Here is an 8,901-nt window from a genome sequence, read left to right as displayed (position 1 = left end):
CCCCTCTGCTACACTCACAGACAGTGACACAAATATACATGCCCTTCGCTTCATGAGCAAATGTGCACCCAGGGGGGAGGAGAGCCCAAAGATCAATCGGGGGTCACACACAAGTAACAAGATGCCCGACAAATACATTATCAAACAGGTGAAGCTTTCCCCATAATTTTAGTTCCGGACTAGAAAAGGCTTATCTGCCTGCCACTCAGCTGTTAAAGGCATGAGAGCCCTGCTCTCCTTCAGCGCCAACCGGAACCCATGCAAAGAGCTCCAATTTCATGAGCTATACATGAGTTATGTATTGCTTTGTATCTTAGCTGAGGGATTGTTTTATCCTCTTGAAATGGTAACCCCGGGACCTCCTGGTAACGTGTGGATAAGAAACACTCATGAGAATTCTGCTTTCAGGCTACCATCTTCAAGCTCACTTAGGAAGCAGCAGAATTCAACCCGCTCATATCTTTATTGAGCGTTTGTTCTGATTTCTTCATGGGCGGGTAATGCGACCACAAGGGAGCATTCTTCCTGATTTGCTTGCAGGATGTTCGCAGGTCTTAGGAGTGCACTGTTGGTGCTCACCACGTAACATGAGAGTCCCAGAAGGAAGGCATTAGGCAGGAAATCTGTCTCTGCCTGGAATCTGTCACTTCAGATTGCAGGAGGTTTGTAGCAGAGGGGATGTTTCTCCATACAAAAAAAATGAAATGGACTGCCTTCAAGTTGATCCCGACTCATGCCGACCATCTGAAAAGGGTTTTCCTAGTAAGTGGTATTCAGAGGTGGTTTCCCATTGCCTCCCTCTGAGGCTGGCCCAAGGTCACCCAGTGAGCTCCTGGAGGTTACCAGTGTGTGGACAACAGTGGTCAGGCTATCCTGGTCCAAAAATGGCCACAGCTTTATTACCAGCCGGAGCTGGTAAAAGGCAGGCAACTGACCAATTTTCCAAATTCAGTAACCACCAACCCACAGCGCCTCTGTCTTGCTCAGATTCAGGCTCAGTTTATTGGCTCTCATCCAGCCCACCACTGAGTCCAGGCACCAGTCCAGGACCTCTCCTGTTTCATATGTTACAAAGAAACAGAGCTGGGTATCATCAGCATACTGCTGACACTTTGCCCCAAATCTCTTGATGACCACTCCCAAGGGCTTCATATAGATGTTAAACAGCATGGGGGACAAGATGATACCCTGCCACACCCCACAGCACAACTACCAGGGGGCTGAAAGAAATCACCCAGTGCTATTCCCTGAAAACGACCCTGGAGATAGGATTCGAACCACTGTAAAACATTGCCTCCCATACCCATCTGACAAAGTCAGCCCAGAAGGATATCATGGTCAATGGTATCAAAAGCCGCTGAGAGATCAACTAAATATATCAGGGTCATATTTCCCCTGTCCTTCTCCCAGTAAACGTCATCCTTCAGGGCAACCAAGACTTACTCAGTCCCATAACTAGGTATTGAAAATAAAACTGCTGCTATCATAATGCAGTTGTCTAAATCTATGGTGCAGCTGCATTTGGAATACTGTGTGCAACTCTAGTCACCTCACCTTAAAAGGATATTGTAGAGCTGGAAAAGGTTCAGAAAAGGGCAACCAAAATGACTCCCCTATGAGCAAAGGCTGCAGCTTTGAGGCCTTTTTAGTTTAGAGAAAAGGTGAGTAAGAGGTAACATGATAGAAGTGTATAAAATTATGCATGGCATGGAGAAACTTTTTCTCCATCTCTCGTAACACTAGAACTCACGAAAATCCAATGAAGCTGAATGTTGGAAGATTCAGGACTGACTAAAGAAAGTCCTTCTTCACTAGGGTTGCCAGGTCTCCGGTTTTCTGCCGGAGTCTCCGGCCAAAGGGGTCTGTCTCTGGCTTCCAGCCATAGTGTCTTTGAAGTCGACTGATCTCCGGCATTTGTGTGTCTTCCTCTCCCGCGCTCTGTCACGTATTCCCCCACGCTGCTTAAACAAGAGAGAGAGCGTGCGTGCGTACGTGCGCGTGCGCTGGGTGAGCACGCTTTCGGCACCCACCTCCTCATCCCTTTCGTCCCAAGCTCCCGCTCCTAGCCATTAAGCCTTTTGGCAGCTGAAAGAGAGAGGGGGGGGAAAACCACCCCCAATGGCAGCTCCACCTCTCGCGAGCGGGCATTGGCTGCCGCCTCTTTCTTCCTTTTCATTGGATGTTAGGCTTTAAGAGGTCCTCCCAATTGGCTCTTCTGGTTTTGGATACCAGATTCAAAGTTTTTTAACGTGGCCGTTAAAGAAATTCTGCCCGCAGAAGCTGGCAGTGGCTGAGAAAAAGACACCAAGGAGAGCCACATTAGGGGAAAAACATTTAAAAGGGCAGCTCTAGCCAGCGACTCATCCATTTCAGGTACTGGGAGAGGATATAAGGAAAGGGAAGGATGAAAGGGAAAATAGGTGCCTGCCTACAAAGCATGTGGTGTTCTCCCGGGTTAGGGGTGAGGTGAGGACTGGATTCCCCCAGGGACGCGAGATAAGCTGTATTACCTATGAAGGGTTTAGGTCATGTCATTCTTCCCTGTGCAGTACACTAGAGTTCCTCTGTCATGTAACAATACTGCATAAAGACATAGCTTACACAATGGCTTGCACAGCCACATAATAAACTGCAAGCATTCTTTTGTCCTGTTCTGTGTTCTAGCAATAAATGTTAATACATTAGAATGACCTTCACACACACACTCTTTTCTCTCAATTCCCGCTTCCACATCTCCTTCGGTCTCCCTTTTCTTCTTATTTAGTCCTGCTGATCTGCCTTTTCTTTTCTTCATCCATCCCCCCCACCCAGTTTCTTTGACCCTCGTGTTCAGGGATTTTTTGGCTTTTCCTTTCATTCCTTTTCTCCTATCTATTCCTTCGCCGCCGCCCCTCTGTGTCTACCAGTCCATACACTCACCCTTTTAGTGCTCCTGTTGAACTTCTGTCTGTCTGTCATGTCTATCTATTTACTTCAACCTGTCTGTCCGTCAGACAGACCAATCCACCGATCGTGCTCTTCTTCCGCCTGCCTGTCCCTCCATCCTCCTGCCAGCCAGCTGGCCAGCCTCAACCTCCCTTCCCTTCCCCTCGCCTGCTGGTCCCCAGCCGGCCCGTGCGGTGCCTGGGGTGTGCGCCTCCGCCACTTGCGATTCAGCCACTTGTGGCTGTCAACCTCTCGCTCAGCCCCTCCCTGCCGATTGCACCTCTCACACACTCACACGCACCCGCTCTCACACACACGGCGCTGGGAGGGAGTGCGGCGGCATAGTCAGACAGGCGGAGCCGGACTCGGTGAAGCTGGCGGGCGAACACTCACGCCCGGAGCCACGTCCGCGCGTGCGTGTGTGCCCACACACCGAGCGAGGCAGCCCGAGCAATAGTCCAAGCGGGAGCTGCAGCTGCAGCTTCTCCGAGCAGCATGCTCTGGGAGGGCGGCGTGGGTAGCTTGCTGGCTGGCCGGCCGATGCCTACACTCACCCTGCTTGTATGGCCATAAATATTAGGGGACACCCACTGCAGTAGCCAGCCAACACATAAAGTTGCAGTGCCTTATGGATAACTTTGTGGATGATCCCCAGTCATGTCTTAGCAACAGCACAATGCTGACAGGCAGTTGCCAACTGCTTGCCTAGAATGCCCTCCCTTGTCCTTAACATGGCTGCAACCATACCTACTCAGAAGTAAGTCCTATTGAGTTCTATGGGGCTTAGTTCCTTAATAAGCATGTTTACAGTTGCTGCCTTCAGGGGCATCTATCTGTGCTCCCATATAACATCTCTGCAACACTAAGCTCCTTTCTTCCTACAATGGCCTGGCCTGAGGGCACGTAAACCCTTCTTGCCAGAAGCAAGTAAACTAGATTAAATGTTCCCTAAAGGTGTTGCACTATGACCTGGGAGACCAGGGTTTGAATCTCCACACAGCCATGAAGCTCACTGGGTGACCTTGGGCCAGTCACTGCCTCTCAGACTCAGAGGAAGGCAGTAGTAAACCACCTCTGTCTGAATACTGCTTACCACGAAGACCCTATCTGGGATCAACTTGAAGGCAGTCTATTTCCATTTTGCATCACCCTAAGCTTGTGAGAAAGAATGACCTTGTCATTTCAGATGGACCTAGGAAAACCTTGTTTTAGGTAAGATTTCTACGTTAATCTCAAATCAGAGAATTTTTTAAGAATGGTATGTTCCAAGCAACTGTGGTTGATACAATGTATCATGTTTAATGACATCACTAGGGCCCGCCCTGTGACATCACTAGGGCCCGCCCCGTGATGTCACTAGGACCCGCCCCCATTTTCTCAGGTTTTTGGATGGTTCCGACCTGGCAACCCTATTCTTCACACAGCACATAGTTAAACTATTCAATTCGCTCCCACAAGAGGCCACCAACTTGGATGGCTTTGAAAGAGGATTGGACAAATGCCAGTTACCGGAAGCCGCAGGAGGGGAAAGTGCTCTTGCACTGGGTCCTGCTTGTGGGCTTCCCATAATGGGCAACTGCTGAGCGGTCCTGTTTAAAACAGACAAGCACACAGAAAAAACAGACGTGCTCAAACACATAACCTGAGAGGAATTTTCATTGAACTCAATAGGGCTTGCTCCCAAGTATGTTTGATGCTGCCCATCCTCTGGTCTCCTCTCCCAGGTGCCGCCACCTTGGGAGTGGGCCCTGCCTTCCCCCCCAACTCCCTTCTCTGGCTAGGCAAATTCCTCCAGCCCCGAATCCTGCATTATATTTCCTTTCCTGGTTTTTTTTTGGGGGGGGGGAGGCTGCAAAGCCACTTTGCTCTCCTTTGCTAAAAGGAGGGGAGGGGAAGGGGGCTGGCCAGAAAGTCCATTTCCCTCCTGCTTTGTTGCCCCTTTAGGGCGCCGGACTCTCTTTCTTTAACCCTCACTCTGCTGCCTCTCCCCACCTCTGAGGAGATCCTCAAGGGAAGAAGACGTGACTTTGCTAAAAGAGATGGAGAAGGGGCCACGGGACAGGATTATAATGGAGATAGCCCTCCGGATGTTGCTAGACTACCGCTCCCATAATCATCTCTAAGGATTGGCTACGTTGGTGAGGAGGGTGGGCTAATGGGAATTGGAGCCCCACAACAGCTGGAGGGCTACAAACGCCCCACTCCTGGTACAGCCAATCCTGGGATAGTTGTATTAACTAAAGGGCTTACGCATGGCTTCCTGTGTTGATGTGCAACCGTTCAGGAAAGGACTGTAGCTCAGTGGCAGAGCATCTGAAGGTCATCCTTGGCATCTCCAGCTGAAAGGATCTCATGTAACAGGTGATGGGAAAATCCTCTCTCAGAAACTCTCGGGAGACACTTCTGGTCAGAGGATCCATTTGCTGGATTGTCACCTTGTAGTGGTGAGTGGGCTTGCGCATTCCAATGAACCCTGTGAGTGATGCCGTCGGGAGTCATGTACTCACCCATGGGGGTAAGGTCAAGGGAGAGGAACCAGACAAAGAACAATCCAAGTATGTCCTCAATGGCAGAACAGGCGGAGGATAACAATGTGTATGTTACAATGGCTGTGAAGGTGGATGAAGGCTGCAGCAGATAAAGGACTTCCAATCATCGTGGTACCTGTGCCATTGGATCAAAGCCTTTCTCTGTCAAAATTGTGTGTTGATTGTTGTGTGCCGATCTCCCCACATAAAACAAATTCACGCACAGGCGTCTTCCAACCAACCTTATTTTGAAAGACAATCTTACTTGGTCATGAGTGATAGTCAGCAGTAGGTCAGAGGAGATGGTACTTGACTAGATGAGTCAGTGGCCTAACTCAGGATAAAGCAGCTCCATATGTTCAACTTTCACATCCCACCGTATTGAAATATACGGGGCTGGTTTGGACATAATGTGAAACCATGGTTTACTATTATGTGAATAAACATAATGTGTTAATAATAATAATAATAATAATTTAATTTTTAGGCTGCCTATCTGGCCGAAGCCACTCTAGGCGGCGTACATATTAAATTCAATAAAATACAAAATTCAATACAATAAATACAATAAATGCAATAAAATACAGATAATCAACAGTGACAGAATAGCAGCAATTGTAATTCATAGCAGCGGCATTGAATATATAATTAGCCCATCCCGATAGTCCCAAAGGCCTGACCAAACAGCCAAGATTTTAGTGCTCGGCGGAAGGTATCCACGGAAGGGGCATGTCGAAGATTGAACGGGAGGGAATTCCAGAGAGTGGGGGCCACCACCGAAAAAGCCCTCTCTCTAGTCCCCACCAACCTAGCCACTTTTGTTGGTGGGATTGAGAGAAAGCCCTACGTGGCAGATCTTGTCGGGCAGCATAATTGGTGACGCTGGAGGTGCTCCTTCAGATAAACCGGGCCGAAACTGTATAGGGATTTAAAGGTTAACACCAACACCTTGAATTGGGCCCAGAAAACTACTGGAAGCCAGTGTAGATTAAATAATACTGGTGTAATATGATCACGGTGACGGCTGTTTGTAAGTAAACGAGCTGCCGAATTCTGTACCAGTTGAAGTTTCCGGACCGTTTTCAAGGGTAACCCCACGTAGAGCACATTGCAGTAGTCTAATCGAGAGGTGACCAGGGCATGTACTACCAGTGGGAGCTGATGAACAAGGAGGTAGGGTTGCAGCCTGCGTATGAGGTGTAGTTGGTACCAGGCTGCCCGGCTCACTGCCGAAATCTGAGCCTCCATGGACAGCCTGGAATCAAGAACAACCCCCAGGCTGCGGACCTGGTCCTTCAGGGGCACTTGTACCCCATTAAACCTCAGGTCAACAAGACCCAGCCTACCCCTGTCTCCCACAAGCAGTACCTCGGTCTTGTCAGGATTTAGCTTCAGCCCAGGTTGGCGAAAAAAGGGGTTTGCTGCGTGTTGCCATGCACAGCATTATTATAAGCAAATTCCGCCAAGGTTAGGAGGGATACCTAGTTATCCTGATGGTAGTTGACATAACGTAAGTACTGCTCCAGGGTGGCATTAGTTCGCTTGGTTTGCAAAGAGCCTCAGTTTACTCTGTAAAATTTACCATATGGCCCACCAGAAGCGGGCTGTGAACTGAGTTCCTCAGTCGGAGACTAAGCTGTCTGGTAATCCATGCAGAAGGTAAATATGTTCCACATACAGGAGAATCATTTCTTGGGCATTTGGAAGCCCTGCGCATGGAATGAAGTGAGCCATTTTCGTGAGAGCATCTATGACTACTAACACTGTGGTCTTCCCCAGCGACAAAGGGAGGTCAGAGATAAAGTTCATGGTGACCATTTGCCAGGACCCCTGCGGGGTCGGAAGGGGCTCCAATAAGCCTGTGGGTCGTCCCAGGGCGTGCTTGGCTCAGGCACAAACAGGGCAGGAACAGACATAGTGCTCCACTTCTCCTTTTATCTGAGGCCACCAGAAATCTCTGCTGACAGCCTGTAACTTCTTATACACTCCGAAATGCCCGGCAGAGGGTGAATCATGACACTGGTGCAGCACCTTGGCCCTTACCTCCCCAGAAGGCACATATACAGCCCCATGATGATACAGCCCCCTTCCTTCAACATGAAGCCCTCTAGACTCCCGGTGCTCTGAGCACCCAGTTCAGAGCACCTCTCTTTTGCAAATGAATCTTGTTCTTTGGCTGCCTTCAACTCTGCCACCCAGGACTCTTGGCAAGCTCCCACCATGATTTTCTTGGGAGGGAGGGGCAACTGGGGACTTGAATTCCCTAAGTACTCTGGCTTGCGGGATAATGCATCTGCCCTATTGTTCTGCACCTGTGGAATGTAGTGAATTTTCACTGGTTCAACTTGCGTTCAGTTTAGAGACTCTCCAGATTCCGATGGTTGGTCCGCACTTCTCTCTCATGCTGTGCTCTCTCTAGCAGGTGCCGCCAAGTTTCTAAGGCATCTCGGATCACCAACAACTCTCCCACATGGTATAGTTTTGCTCTGAACTGGTCAGCTTCCGCAAGAAGTCAGTGCAGGGTCTTAGCCCTCCCCCTTTTAATGCTGGTTGTAAAAGCACCACTCCAAGAGCTATGTTTGATGCATCCGACTCTACCACAAAAGGAAGCGCTTGATGGATGTGTTGTAGAATCGGCTCTGAGGCAAACCGCCCCTTCAACTCTTCAAAGGCTTGCTGTGTGGCTTAGGTCCAACAGAAAGTTCCCTTCCCCTTTAGGCAGTCTGTGAGGGGCGCCGTCTTGTCTGAGTAGTTAGCAATGAAGTGATGATAATAGTTGGCAAACCCCAGGAAGCGCTGTAAATCCTTCTTGGTGTGTGTGTGGGGGTTGCCACATGAGGACACACTGGACCTTGCCCGGATCCATCTCCACCCCACCGGGTGAGATGCAGTATCACAAGAAGTCCAATTTGGATACATCAAACTCACACTTTTCTAGTTTGGCATTAAGTTGATGCTTCCGAAGGCGCTGCAGCACAGCCTTCACATATTCTGCGTGCTGCTCAGGAGTATCCAAGTAAACCAAGATATCATCCAAATACACAATCATAAAGTGATCCACATAGTCCTGAAAGATGTCGTTCATGAAATTTTGGAAGACTCCAGGAGCCCCAGACAATCCGAATGGCATTACTAAATATTTGAACTGTCCATAACGTGTCTTGAAGGCGGTTTTCTACTTGTCCTCTTCTCTTATGCGCACGAGATTGTATGCTCCAGTTTGGTGTAAATCTTGGCGGTCCACAAGCACTCCAGCATCTCTAGAATGAGCGGCAAGAGATAACTGTTGGGGATTGTGATTTGGTTCAGGGTCCTATAATCATTACAAGGGCGTAATTCCCCAGTTTTTCTTAACAAACAGCAAGGGTGCCCCAGCTGGGGACTGAGAAGGGTGGATGAAGCCTCTGTTCAGGTTCGTATCCAAAAACTCCCTCAACACCGCCAACTT

The sequence above is a fragment of the Rhineura floridana genome, chromosome 3 (assembly GCF_030035675.1).
Source record: "Rhineura floridana isolate rRhiFlo1 chromosome 3, rRhiFlo1.hap2, whole genome shotgun sequence".
Lineage (NCBI taxonomy): Eukaryota > Metazoa > Chordata > Lepidosauria > Squamata > Rhineuridae > Rhineura > Rhineura floridana.
The sequence above is the reverse complement of the archived record's forward strand: the minus strand, read 5'-3'. Positions refer to the sequence as shown.